Source organism: Xiphophorus couchianus, chromosome 5 (assembly GCF_001444195.1).
Source record: "Xiphophorus couchianus chromosome 5, X_couchianus-1.0, whole genome shotgun sequence".
NCBI lineage: Eukaryota > Metazoa > Chordata > Actinopteri > Cyprinodontiformes > Poeciliidae > Xiphophorus > Xiphophorus couchianus.
The window spans coordinates 26,447,404-26,461,886 of record NC_040232.1 but is presented as its reverse complement, the minus strand read 5'-3'; the positions used below and the strand labels follow the sequence as shown (position 1 = coordinate 26,461,886).

Sequence of the window (14,483 nt, the reverse complement as noted above, 5' to 3'; positions counted from 1 at the left end):
ATCAACTGAGATGAAAAATATTCATAGGCATATTATAGCCATCGTATTTATTTTGTCCTGTAAAAGTGGTGCAGTGAAGCTGGATCAGGTTCTTGTTTAATTCAAAATGTTATTTTGGGAAGAATGATGAGGTTCCTTCTGGTCTTTTCTCCAACCCAACTAACTGGGTCAAAAAACATTTTACCAACCAACTTTTATACAAGTTTCTAGTTTTCATTTCTTGATTCATAGACTTGAAAACTGTAAACTACTGGTGTGTAATCTTGTATGAATTCGAAATAAATAGATGTACTATACGCTGAACAACACAGAACAGCATTGTGCTTATTTGTGAGAGTGAGGTGCATGCTGGTTAAAAAGAGAGATGGAGCTACAACGTTATCGTTTCAAGAAAAAGATATGGCTTGCATGTACACAAGAAAACAACATTTTGAAATTTGTTCACTCTTGCAGACAATCGTTTATGGTCTCTCAAAACATCAGATCTGTGTGGACAAACAACTAAAACTGCAAAAAAATGTTTGCAGAAACACCTAAACTCATTTCCGTGTGGACGAGAGCTTGATGGAGGCCTTTTTAATAAATATTGCATTTGTCTGCCTATATTGCCACTCCCTACAAGCTTTCGATGCAGTTTTCTTAAGAATTGAGGACATAAAAAAGTATAACTCTGTTCCTCTCCACTATGCAGGTATTTTATGCGCATAGTAAAGCTGTCGTACATGTGCTTGTCGTGTCCTTACCATGTCACCAGCCTCCATCAGAAGCATGTAAAGGGAACAACGCAGGCCAAGGCACTCGTGGACATTTCATCATTTTTACATGTAGTCACCGGCAGCTGTGAGAGCTGTCAACCAGACTTACAGCTTTTCATCTTCATATTGAAATTCCAGGAGAAGGTTGTCCTTCTGCTTGTAAACATTATCTCCATTTTTATTGTACATACAACAGTTTACCCATTATGTGAAAAGGCAAACGCTTGGCAGGAGCAAGAGACTCTTGCTATGATTTGGCCTTGTTGTGCTGCTGACCCAGACGCGAGAAAATTACCTGTGTGTGTGTGTGTCTGCGTTTGTGTGCAAGAGTCGGTGCTGTTTAGGGATGTCTGGTGGCAATGGAAAGAGGAGGGGGGTGGACTAGGTTTGAGTTAGGGGTCCTATCAAGGGACAAACTTCCTCAGCACAACAAACCCACATGATCCATCACCCTTTTTAGCTGCTGTCAGGGCCAGTTTATGTGATGATGATTTGATGCTTGTGTACCGGGTTCCCCTTTCGCACATGCTCAGATTGAAGTGTGACAGCCAGAGCTGGGATACCTCAGCTTCTGGGCCACAGCCGTCTGAGAAGTCTCATCAGAGCACAAAAGACAAGCTGACTTCTATTCTAGTCATATATATTTTAGCCACCCATTAAAAGCAATTAATATCTGTATTGTTGAGCTCATGTGTCTTGTTGTTCAATAATTTAGCAGCATTAAAAGGTTTTGATTTGAAAATTATGCTCATTTTGTTGGTATGTATATTTTAATTGAAATGTGATTAATTAATCACAGAATCTGCAATTACCTAGATAACTTTTATTTTAACACTTTATTTGAAGGCGTGTGCATGAGATTATCATGAACATGACAGCAACTTTCATAATTATGAAGGAGTCTTCATGAATGCTTGTGACTGCCATTCATGAAGTCACAAGCTTCATGTTTGGAGTGCTGTTTGGTAAATAATGACACTTTGTATTAAAACTTGACACTTAACTGACTTTTGATGCAACCTTTAGTGTACTTTTGCATTAAAAGTTTCATTATTTACGGAATGATATTTTGTGACAACAGCCTTAAAAATTTATGAAGTAATTCCTGTTCATGATGTGTGTTATGTCATCTTTATGACAGTGTCATGTCAGTCTTATGCACACCCCTTCAAATAAAGTGTTACTAAAGTGTTAATTTTTTTTATCAAGCCCCACCACTACTTTTAATTAAAGACGCATTGACAAACTTGCTTGTGACTGGAATCGGTCGATTACCAGCTTGATTGGTTCTGAGCTGTGACCAATCAGTCATAAGCCCGGAAATATGATCCTTTTGAGCTCAGCAACTGCTAACAGGTCAGGCTAACTGTAACATGAGTGTAACTTGTTACTTTTGAAGAAAAAAAAAAAAAAGCTACCCAGGTGTTGTCAGGATATTTTAAAAACATTTCAAAGGCAGTTAAAAGCTAAGGAAATGAAACCATTGCCCATGGAGGCATATTTGATCACTTTGGTATCTCAGGGCTGGAATTCAGTGTTTTTCACTCTTCTGGTGTTTTGTACTTTCGCAGCCTTGGTCATTTTACAACAGAAATTTCTTGGTGCAGCAATGAAGGCCACAAAATAAATGTTAGTTGTCTTGGAAAGAGAGAGACCTACCCACTGCCAACTTTAGCAGAAAACAAGGAGGATTGAAAATATTTACATTTTTGAGTACTACCTGCTTTCAAGCTGAGAAAATGTTTTCTTTTCTCTGTCAGTGAGAATTATGCTAATATTAATACCAAAATTAAAAGAAACATCAAGGCAGAACACAAGACAGCTGTTATGTTTTACGACATGTTTTCATTTGGGTGAACTGTGCCTCTTATTTTGCGCGTTTGTCTTTGGCTGCTGGCTCGCGTCTAAAACACATCATCCCTCGGCATAACCGTTTTGATCATAAACGACTACAGTACATGAATCTTTTAAACAATGTCAGTGAGTTGTGTTTGTTGTATAGTCTGCGCGCGCGGAGCGTAATAACTCTGTCCCCCCTGTAAAAGCGGTCTGGGAGGGCTGTGTGTGTAAATGAGCCAGTTCTGCTACATTAGCTTCATAACACCATAATCCTTTCTCTATAAAAACCATTACATGCGCCGCAACATTTCTGATTTATGGCGGGCGGAGAATCAATGGGGAAAAAAAAAATAAATTAATGCTCGCAAAAAACATCCCAGGGACAATATTGAGCAGATTTTAATTGTGATTTCATTCAAGTGGCTGTTAGCCAGATGATGAATGGGAGCTAACCTTCCACTCAGCCAAGCACTGCAGAGAGTCTTTAATATGACAATTAAGTGTCTGTCTTTTAGATTTTATTGCATCTCCCCTATCTTGTGGGTTGCTCTCCTCCTCCTCCCCCTCTGCTTCTCCTTTTACCTCCTCCCTGCTCCTCCCATCCCGTTTCTATCTCTTCTTCTCTCGACATAACTTCATCTGTACAGTGGAGCTCTTGTCCAGATTAAATTGAGACTCTGGTTTTCTCCATCTCACAGCACTTACTTATGTTTTATGACACCCACTAAATCAGTTTTATGTTGCTATTGATTCCCCCCACCCCCGTCCACCCCGCGGCCCCCGCCCCTCCAACCGTCCTCCCTGCTATTACCCCTCTTCCTTAAATCGACACTGACCATTCTGCCTTTTTGCTCCCCTGATTCTATGCACTCTTGTGTTAGCGGTGGTGACCTCGAGCGTACTGTTGATCCGCCATCTGTTCCTGGATGCGGTGGCCCCTTCCCCTTAGGAAAGGCGACGGATATGAAAAGAGAACGTGTAACCAGAAGGTGGCAGATTAAACACACTTGTAACGAGGAATAAAATTTTACCCTTTTTTCTTTAAATTTAATTTTGCAAAATTGTTGGGAAATAAAAAAAAATAATGAAAAAGAAAGACACACTTAACATATTTTGGATCATTGCCACGTCCTTGTGCTGCACCTGACAGGAGAAAAGTTTGGCAGTGAAGGTAAATCACATATCCTCAAGTGTTTGTTTTTTTTCCCTTTTTTTTATGAGGGTGCTCTAATAAAAGAAAGCATAGTTTGAAGGGATTTTTAATTTCACCTTCATCATTTTGACAGACAATGCCCCTGGCACAAAGCAAACATCCCATCCCTTCGAACCCCCCCCCACCCACCCATACTTTGTATTTATTCACAAGTGTCTTTCCAAACACAGCCAATAAGGCTTGAAGGCCAACATTTGCTGTGATTATGTGAAACATTCCTGTATGTAATTGAATATTAATTAACATCAGAAAGAGAGAGAGAAAAAATTAATGTAACCAACAAATAAGAATAGGAAAGGGTGAACATAAATCAAGACAGACAAAAGAAAATGCAAGAACAAAGTTTGGGAAGACCTTACTAAAAAGAACAGAGTTAAATGCAATGGGAGCTGGCATTATCTCCATTAATTTGTGCCTGTCTTTTGGCAGGATTCCAGGCTTTGCTGTGCCCCTTCAGTCGCCCCTCCCCACCACCCGCCCTCCAGAGCCTCCTCCCAGATTTGGCTCCATCAAGGCTCGCAGCAGAGAGCTAAGCAGGAGCATCAATGTGACCATTTAGAGTGGGATCTCTGCAGATGCAGTGGGAAGGTCGGGCATTTGTGCAGCCCTGCGCGCTCTCGCCTCTCATTTTGCCGTGTGAGATGTAGCTCACATCAAAGTTGTCATTGAGGGTCTCCCCTCCACCCTCGATCGGAAACCCCGGTTTGGCAGGGAAGTGGAGTCTTTGGGGAAAGAATGGTGGCCTTGACGTGACGAAATGGGCTTAATCAGCTGCCTAAGATTAATACTCTCTACATAGGGATTATTTACACCTGCAGTATTAACTCTTTATGCATACATACAGTACTTATTTTTCTGTATATTCACTTTGTGGCCGACACTGTAGACATGTTGCATGTTATGCTTTAAATCAGGAAATTTTGTGCATGTACACAACGATGGAGGGCAAAAAGGCGATTATTTTATCATCCACAGCCACGCTATTACAATAAAGCAATTAACATAATGAAACCTGCAGGTAGCTGCTATTAATTTAGTGCAGTGCGCTGCAGCAAGGGGAAGAATAACACAGAAAAGCCATTGAAGAATAACTAAAAACCACAAGTAAAATATTTTTTTTATGCTACATACAGACCCATTAGCTGACTGACAACAGGTCCACTAATCTATCAGGATTAAACAGCAAAAAAACCCACACAAACATTTCTCACACAAAGAACAGAACATTTGGTCTGTTACAATGTTATGTTTTCTGGCTTGATGTTTATTTTTGCAAAAAAAAAAAAATCTAGGTAAAAGGAGCATACATTTAAAATTATTTGTATTTTTTTCAAGAATCGTAGTTAAAGTCTTTTTCGCATAACAACAAAGAAGCCCCTATGGTATGTTTGTGTTTTTACTGGTATTGTGGAGATTTATCGTTGATTATGAGCTCCACGTCTTTGATCCTTGCCAGGATCCTAATTTTGAACTTCCTCCACAGATTCTCTGGCCGGACTCTGACTAGGCCACTTCAAAAATGTACCATTACTTCCAGTCTAAACACAAACATGCTGGTAAAATTCACATTATTTTACACTTAAATCTGCTAAGTGTATGAATAATAATAATGTTAACTGTAGTTGTCTAAGCTGAGTAACTTTGGGATTTACATTTCCTACATTTCTAAAACTTTTACAGCAAAACACAGTATAACTTCGACTTAAACCTGAGTTAAATCTTTTTTTGATCACAGAGTTAAAGCAAACAGAAATAGATGAAAATAAAAGTAATTACATCATTTTGTTTTCTCTCAGATGGATGCAACTTAAAACCAGGCCTTAAAGGCTGGCAACAGTAAAGACAGGTGGAAAAGCGAGAAGGAGGAAGGAATGGAGATTGGAGTGACAGACTAAGGAGAAGGCATCAGGTAGGAAGTTTCTTCCCCTCCCTTCCCGCTGCTCTCCTTCTGTTTTAGCTCATGTGAAGAAGCTTTTCAAATTATGATGTGGATTGACGTGCAGCAGCTGTCCCCTCTCCTGGGTCCTGTCCGTCACCCCGCCAGTCACCGCTGACAGCACTATGATGGATTAGGAATTGTCATCCAGGACGCTTGTCACTTGTTTACAAGCCAGCCATCCCTCATCTCTCAGCACAGGCCTTATAATCTGGCCGGAACGCGCCGCCTCCCCCCGCCCCTTCTGCCAGACATGCTATACAAGACAACATCATACATTACATCAGCTTCTTTTTCCTCTCTCTCTCTCCTGCATCCAGCACTGCCAACACCTTTAATACATTAATATATGTGTTGTATTCACCAATCTCCCAGGAATGGAGGCAATGTCTTCCTCCGTCAACCTCCACCGCTGAGAACTGACGCTTGGGTTTCATAAAAGCCTCCTAGTGGCAGCTAACTGATCCAACCTGATTTCTGTCAGATTTTTTCCTTAAACTGTTAAACAATGGCTGAAAAATATGTAGCACATATATGTGTGTTTGCTCTTATTAGAACCCCTGCTTTATCGCCGTTGATGGTGAATTGCCACAAGCTTTTTGTGGAATCTCAAACATTGCATTTCTAGCGCAAATTGCGTGATAATGACACAAGTACTGTTCAACATGAAAAGACACTTGCACATCCAAAACTGTTTTTATTAAATGATAAAAAGTAATTTGACATGGGAATTTATTTACATTGGTGCCAGTTAAGTTTATGAAGATTTTGTCCATGATATTAGTTTCTAATTTTTGCTGCCTGTACACATTATACAAGACAAAGCGACACGTGTAGAAAGAAAAAAATAAATCACCAAGATGGAATGATATTGCTATAAACTTTCCCATCCCACCCCAAACAGCAATAACGTCTGGCTGTGGAACCCCTTGAAATACCCAACAACAATGCTACAAAAGAAGAAAAAACTTCCTTTTAGAATGTTTTTTTTTACTCACTTTTATTATCATTCACTATAATTATTCCATTTGTTTAGCAGAAATGCTGCCTCATACTTTCTGACTTTAGTTGGACATGACTTCTTAGGGTTTTTTTGCAGAGGTGTCTTCCACAGCAGGGCTGCTTGACGGATGGTTAATTCTGTCTTCCTCTTGACAGAAACGTGTCCGTTTCTCGCTTGTTACGCTAGCTTAAGTAGTAAATTTGACAATAGGCTAATTAGAAAGACAAATATGCCAAAGAACATTTCAGTAAGTTATTTTGACTTATATTAAAATGATTGGGAAAAAAAATAGATTTTATGATTTAAAAAAAATTATCCTCATCTTCCCTTATGAGGCCTACCTGGTGCTCCTCCGTTTCAACGATTTCCAGGCACATCCTACTAGGAATAGAACCATCAACCTGTTGGAGAGACTAGAACATATTCTTCCTCTGGCCTGGGAACACCTTGGGTTAAATGAGCAGAAGGTCGCTTAGAAGAGGGATATCTGGCATTTCTCCTTTGGCCTCTTCCCGCTGGACCCAATTTTAATGAGGCTTTGAAGCAAAAATAATTCAATCAAATGTATCATCATTATTCAGAAGCATTCAGGATAATGTGCAAGGCCTCCAACTAAAGGAAAAATAGGAGGTAAACCCACTGCTTTAATTTTTGTCTTTGGTCAGTGGGCACAGCTTGGTTCATGGTATTATTTATACCAAGGTTTTAAGCATTTGTTAGAATCCACATCATACCATTCCTACCAGTTTAAAACCCTTTTAGCGAGAAGATAAAAAAAGCGCTGTGAGTAACAGGGGATTCCTCTGAGTCAAGATGTGTGGCCCCTCCTCACCTGTTGCTGCTTCCCGCTGCCTGAAAAAAGTTCATACTAGAACTTAACTTCACCGCATCCATCCATCCATCCATCCATCCATCCATCCATATATTCATCGTCTATACCTGCTTATTGCAGGGGAGTTGCTGTTGAGCTCCAACGGTCACTGGACAAGAGGCATTGAACATCCCGGACAAGCCCCCAACCCATCAAAAGGGCAACAAGGAGATACAGAACAAAGAGCCACGCACGCACACTCACACTTTTACACCTCAGGGCAATTTAGAGGGAACATTAACCAACATTATCAGTCATGTTTTAGAACTTTAGGAGTAATCCTTCTTCCTACTGGGCAACAGAGCTTGCTAATGTGCAACACTATACTAAATTTAGCAGGTCTTTTGTTCATTTTTATTTTGTCCAATTAAGGTACGTGCTGTATTAAAAATTGCTGTAATTAAACGTAATATTCAGGTTTTGAGTATTTCATATGATTTGGCAGCAGTAGAAATAATTGTTATTGACAAGATCAATTGATTATGTTATAGATAGAACTACATTATTTCATAAGGAGTCTCTTTTTGCCCCACACCTACTGCTGCTACAGGAAGTCGTGACATTGCACTCCCTCTGCCATCTTTGGCCAAACTGGATGTCGAGCAAACCCCAGCTTGTCTTTTCTTTTCCAGCTTGTGCTCAGCCCTGGCAGCTGTGCTCACTCAGAAAGGATGAGTGGATGCCATCTACCCTTCACTGCCGAGGCCCTCCAAGTGCTCCCAGTGTGGCCCTTGAGAGGAGCCATAATCTTCTCCTGCCTGCCTTATGTTCCCCCTATGCGTATTCCTAGACTGCAGGCCTGGGAGCGGGGGGCAGTCCGCCGTATCCTGCTATGAGCATATTGTCATTAAATTAAAAATTTCCGAACACTCCCTTGCTTGTGGCATAACTGCCGCCACGAGAGCGATCATAATTGGCTCTGAAAACATACGTAATTGCCTTCAGCTGGCGCTCTTTTACAGTTGACATTGTTGAGGAGGCGGCGGAGCGATCGGGCGAACTGAATCTGCAGCTTGTTTCACGACGGCGGTCGTAATTTAAATATGGTACGTGTGAGTGGAAGATTACATTAAAGCTCCTAGATTATCACCTGACAGGGGAGTCATTGAATCGACAATCTGCCGCCGTGTTCCGGGGAGCGGGCCACGGCGAACGGGCCATGTGAGGACGGCAGTGGGGAGGGGGTCGATGTTAGCTCTCTCGGATGCAGAGCAGTACCGGATTGCCAGTTCAGCCTCCCTCTCTCTTTCTACTTTGTATCAGACACACTCCCCTCCTCTGCTTTAAATACGCTGCTTCCCCTTTAAGAGCTAGCAGATGGCTACACTGAGGTTTCATTTTCATTAATATTTTTATTACCCTTTTTATACAGGCAACATGAAACCCCTTCTATCCTCCGCCAGTCTGTCTTTTTATGACGTAAAATTGAAATTTTTCTGTTGACGATTTTCGCTTTACCTGTAAGGCATCGTTTGGTGTCATTGCGTTGACTCTCTTTTGAGTCAACTCGCATATTAAAGTTTTCATTTCTCTAAAAGTTCCTCGTGCCCTTTTTTTTTTTTTTTTGTCTTTCCATGCTGCGCTTTCGCTTCCTCGTTCTTATAGACGGCAGGAAGTGTTGTTTTACAAATATTTCAAAATCCCAGACTGCGGGTGTAGGCACATTACTGGAAAACTGATGCACACGTTAGGAAAGATGCAGAGGCATTGGTTGCATTCATACTCCCTTTCCTCTGCAGACAATCTGGGCTGCTGTTGTTGCTGAAACGAATCAAAAAAAACAACAAAAAAAAACTTGCAAGCTCCTCTTTAATCTACTTCTCCTTTTGCCATTATCTTATATTTGGGTATAAACACACACACGGTGCAACCCGATAATATGCAATTAAAAACAAAGATCATTAAAAAGTTATTGGTGTCTGCCTAATTACTATAACTTTACCTCCCTTATAATGAGCGTGCATGGGTATTGATTGGAGGCAAATCTCCCTTTCCTCCTGGAAAAAAGCAGGTAGTTACTTTGTGTTAAATCATTAATATAGTAATGATTTTTCAAGAACACTCTCAATTAAGACCAAAGCAGAAAATGACCCAAGGGAGTTGAGGCTCACGCTCTTAAAAGTGTGATGCTCCAAATATATCTTCTCTCCTTTCTCGCCATATGGATAGGACCCAGCCATGTTCCTGAATAATTTAAAGAGGAGCTGGTTGATTAGAACGAGTGTAAATGTGTTTCAAAGTTAAAGGTCTGCAACTTTAAGGGGGGGGGAGCATAACTAATACTGTAAGGTGCTAATAATAAGCTCTGATAACACCAGCTGGATAATGAATCTGTAAGACAGATTAAAAGTGATTTAAATATATATATTTTTAAAAGGAATTTCATTAATGCAGGTGTGACTAAAAATGCTGGAGATTGTACCATGATTGTTGTGTAAATTAGGTTTATTAGTAAGCACTGTGCCAGGATCTACAGAATATTAAGTTAACTTGATATAGTCTGGTAAAACCGTCCTGGTGTTTTACGCTTTGCTTCGTACAGAGATCAGCTTCATACAGAGCCGATCTGGACCATCGGCTATTGAGAAACGATTGCTTGCTGGAGGCATGAACTCTGTTGAAGTTTACATAGGTCATTTGGCTATGTAATGCAGCAGCTTCATTGTGAAGTAAGCTAAACTAGAAGTTTACTGGAAATTGAGAGTGCTTTTAAAAACCATCTTCCACCAATGAGAAGGGCATCAACATCTTTACCAGCATTAAAACACGTTGTCTCTTGCTCTGACTGTAATCGTTCAAAACTTGAATTTGTGGCCAACGCGGACTGAAGACGTTGTTTGCTTTCCCCGCTGTCATTCCCAACTACAACCTACGGCGGACTACAATTTAAAAACGGCGCGTCGTCGTTCTTTTCGCTGACTGATCAGGATGAAATGCGTCCTGAGAAATCGAGCTCAAGATTGTTCCAAACTTTGTTGCTTGATAATTCAGCCAAACAAGAACTGTGTTTTTCTGTGAAGCAATGGCGTTTGACCTGGCTAGCTCTACTAATCCGGCAAAACACGTTCGACTCACCAGTCCACTCAAACATGGTCAAAAACTGAGTTGAGTTTTGTGTCGGAAGCATCAATAGTTGTTATTTTTCCATCTTTCGTTTTAACTATACCAACAGACAGAGACTTAATTCAACACCCAATATCTGTTGTTATACTGTCTATCAGCTGCCCCTATAGACAACTAGCAACCGCTACGGCTGTCATTTTTCTGATTTTGAAAAGACTCATTGATAAGTCATTACTTATCAGAGAGGTTAATCATGATCAAGACTTGAAGGTAGCATTTATTGACTGGTGATTGGTGCTTTGAGTGACCAGTATGACTAGAAGTTACTCCATTTATCACCATTTATTTACTTTTAAGTTGCTGAATATCTGCCATGTTGCATGTTGTCTATGGTTTGGCAGGTGTGTAAGTGAGGTGTTGGAATAAATTATTTTAATTTCTTTTTAAAAGTCCTTTTTAAAAAAATTAATGTTTGAACAGATTAAATGTGTATTCAGAGGTTCCATTGTAGTGGCTTTCATAACTTAAAAAAATCAAGGTTATTCTGCAGAATCTCCAGTTTTAACAAAATATCTGTTGTCTGGATACTGCAGCTTTCTGATTGTCATTGGAGTGAATTTCATGTAGACCTTATAATGCTTGTAGCATGATTATGTTGCAGTCAAGATTTTTGTAAGATTTGTATCTACAAAAGGCTAATTGTAAACAACTTGATCAAAATTCAGGATAAAAAAATGATTTGGACAACCCTGATACCACAGCAGTGAATTCCAACAAATACGGTACAAACTGAAATTCCCTGGATATTCCGTCTGAACACTTCAGTCTAAAGGATTGTAAGTATTGCTAACGTACAAGGAAAGAAAATCGAAATCCTGAGAGAGAAAAGAAAATCTGTTTTGTCTGTTGGGTAATTTCAAAATGATCAAACTGTATCCTCTAATTTTATCCCTCTTAAATGTTTGTCCACCGGCATTAAAGAAAGAACTGAAATTATATATATATATATATAAAAAAAACAGCACAACAAAATTCTAAAAAGTCTTGAGCCATTCCAATATTTGGTCTTGGTTTTTTGGTTTGTATATGTTATCCAATTTCTCTTTGTGATTCAAATGTATATTTTTTTTCTTCCACAACAATCTCCAAAACCACCTCCGCGAGGCACGCGAGGGCCTCCCCCCACTCGATCCTCTCTGAAATGCTCCAACAATTACATCATTTGTTCGACCATTATCTCAACACCTGCAAGAAAATCTGTCTCAATTTTCCCCTCTGCTTCTGATCATGTTTCCCTCTCTTCTTCCTCCTGTGGCCCCACTGAGATGCTGATGCGGCTCCAAGCAGCTTCTGTCCCCGTTGGACACAGCCGTCCCAACATGCATCGTCTCCATGCCAAGAGCCCGCGCCAGTTCAGTCCCCTATACCACCAAGCACTTGTGCTAACCCTGCCTTTTGTTTTCGTTGCCACTCTTTTTGAGGCCCCTGTGCCAAACACACACAGGACTCAAGTAGCGATACACAATCAACACAACACACTCTCCCCTCTTTCTTTCAGTAAGACCAATAATATTCTCTTAGTTAGTGAGCAGACGGGGCCAAGAACAAAGAGACCTTTGGCTCTGGGCAATGATTCATTATAGTCTCCATAACCACGCTTTATGGCCACTCTCTTTTGAAATGCTTGACATTTTACTCTGTTTTCCTGAGACATAGTCCTGGGTACAGTGCGTCATCTTTGTTAGACTTCATCACACGCAAAGAGCTATCTCAGTTTAATGTCATTGCCTTGGTGACCAGCAGGTGTTTGGCAACAACAGAGAAACGGACAATGTGTCAAGGGAATGTGGAAAGTGTTGATATAAATCTCAAGCCTTCAATCTTGACTCGCAAGGTAATTTATTCATAATGCTTATGAGAAGCTTGGGAGCGTCACTTTCTCACACTTTGCTACAGCAAGTGATAAATGGGAAGTATGTTTCAAAGAAGGTGGAACAAGCAAGTTGGAACCACACAGTATGGTCAGTATGGTCACTTTAAATGTTTTGGTTTGTTGCATACCTTCAGGGCATTTGAAGTTCCAGTTGCCTTTTTTGGGATGGCAGAAACTGACCTTCTTTGTAATATGTGAATGATTAGGATGTACTCCATATGAAAATGATTAACTTCATCCATGCATGTTGGGTCGGATTAACAGGCTGCTTCATTTGTAATCAGGCAAACAAAGAGCCACAGTTATGGTGTGAAAACTAAGGAGCATCACCTATTATTGTAAAAGTAAAGCTGTTGTAAAACAACAGTTTTCAAACTGCAAGTGGCATGACTATGAGCTCACTATCTGAGCATTGAGCCTGACTAAAACCATCTGCCCTCAAGATATGACTTCTGTGGGAATCTTTTTGTGGCTATTAAAGTTTCCCAGGTCTTGATTTATCCACAAAAATTTGGCTGTTGCAGCCCATAGGATTCGTCCCTATAAAGACTCAGAAAGGGGCATACAACATCCTGGAGAGCCACTGTCCTGTTACTTCTGGGTGCATGCCTGCTCCAACACACCTGAATCAAAAGGCTGAATAACTTCCCTGGCATGTGAGTAAGTTTTACAAAGGCCTGGTCATTAAGTTCTCATTTGATTCAGGTGTGTGGGAGCAGGAGCCAAAAGTTTCAGTATGGAGGCACTGAACGATTACAGTTGCACTGTAGGACTAAGAGCACTGGACTAAAAAAAGACACTAGAAGTTAAGTTTGATTAGCTCATTTGATAAACTGTAACAAATCCAGTTGTCAACCAAATCTACAGGTCAGAAGACATTTAAATATGCAAATCTTTTCACAGTTTGCAATGGATCCCAGTTTTCAAAGGGGTTGAGTCCCCACAGATGGCTAAAATCCATGAATACTTGAGACCTCCTCTAAAAACATCTATTTTAATAATTCAACCACCAGGCATACGGTTCTGGAAAAAACTTGAGACCACTGTATTGAACCCCATTGAAAACCTCATGGTTATTCCACCAAATATAGATTGATCAACTCTTCCTGAGTTAAAACATTAGCATTCATGTTTCTAAATGATTATGAACTTGTTTTCTTTGCATTATTTGAGGTCTGAAAAAACGACATCATTTTAGTTATTTTGACCATTTCTCATTTTCTGTAAATACTTGCAGAAAATATTTGCTTCGAACTTCAGAGACAAGTTGTCAGTAGTTCTTAGAATAAAAGAACAATGTTCATTTTAGTCAAACATATACCTATACAGAGTAAAATCAGAGAAACTGATTATTTTAAGTGGCCTCTTAACTTTTTCCAGAGGTGTACCTTAATATGCTTTAATATGCATATTAAAGCATATTAATATGCATATTAAAGCATATTAATATGCTTTAGTGAAAACCACCTTAACAATGCCACAGAAGCTAATTTTGGTTTTGGTAACAAAGTTTGGACAGCTCTAGTTTACGTGGAAGACAACATTGCATTTTCTCAGTTTAATCCTCTGTGTGTATTTAGCATAAGCTAGCATTAGGAGTCATATTTTCCAGTGTTTGTAGATCACCAGTACCCTTGAAAGGTCAGTGTAGTTCACCTACATGTTTTGAAAAAGAAGGGCAATGTAGAATTTTTTTTAAGATGGCTATTATATATATATATATATATATATATATATATATATATATATTTTTTTTTTTTTTTTTTTTTTTTGTTCACAAATGTAGCAAATCATTTTATTTATGTTCAGTGTTAGAGATATTATGATCCCAGTCTAGTTACAAATCCTGAAGAGACAAATCCGGAACATA

General features: G+C 39.7%; 1 long non-coding RNA gene across 1 annotated transcript; it reads left to right on the top strand.

The window, feature by feature from the left end:
* Positions 1 to 3,969: 3,969 nt before the first annotated feature.
* LOC114143970 (uncharacterized) lies at positions 3,970 to 13,730 on the top strand. The gene is made up of 3 exons (XR_003595365.1): positions 3,970 to 5,363; positions 5,604 to 5,716; positions 7,699 to 13,730. It is a non-coding gene; the product is annotated as an uncharacterized LOC114143970 (long non-coding RNA).
* Positions 13,731 to 14,483: the final 753 nt, after the last annotated feature.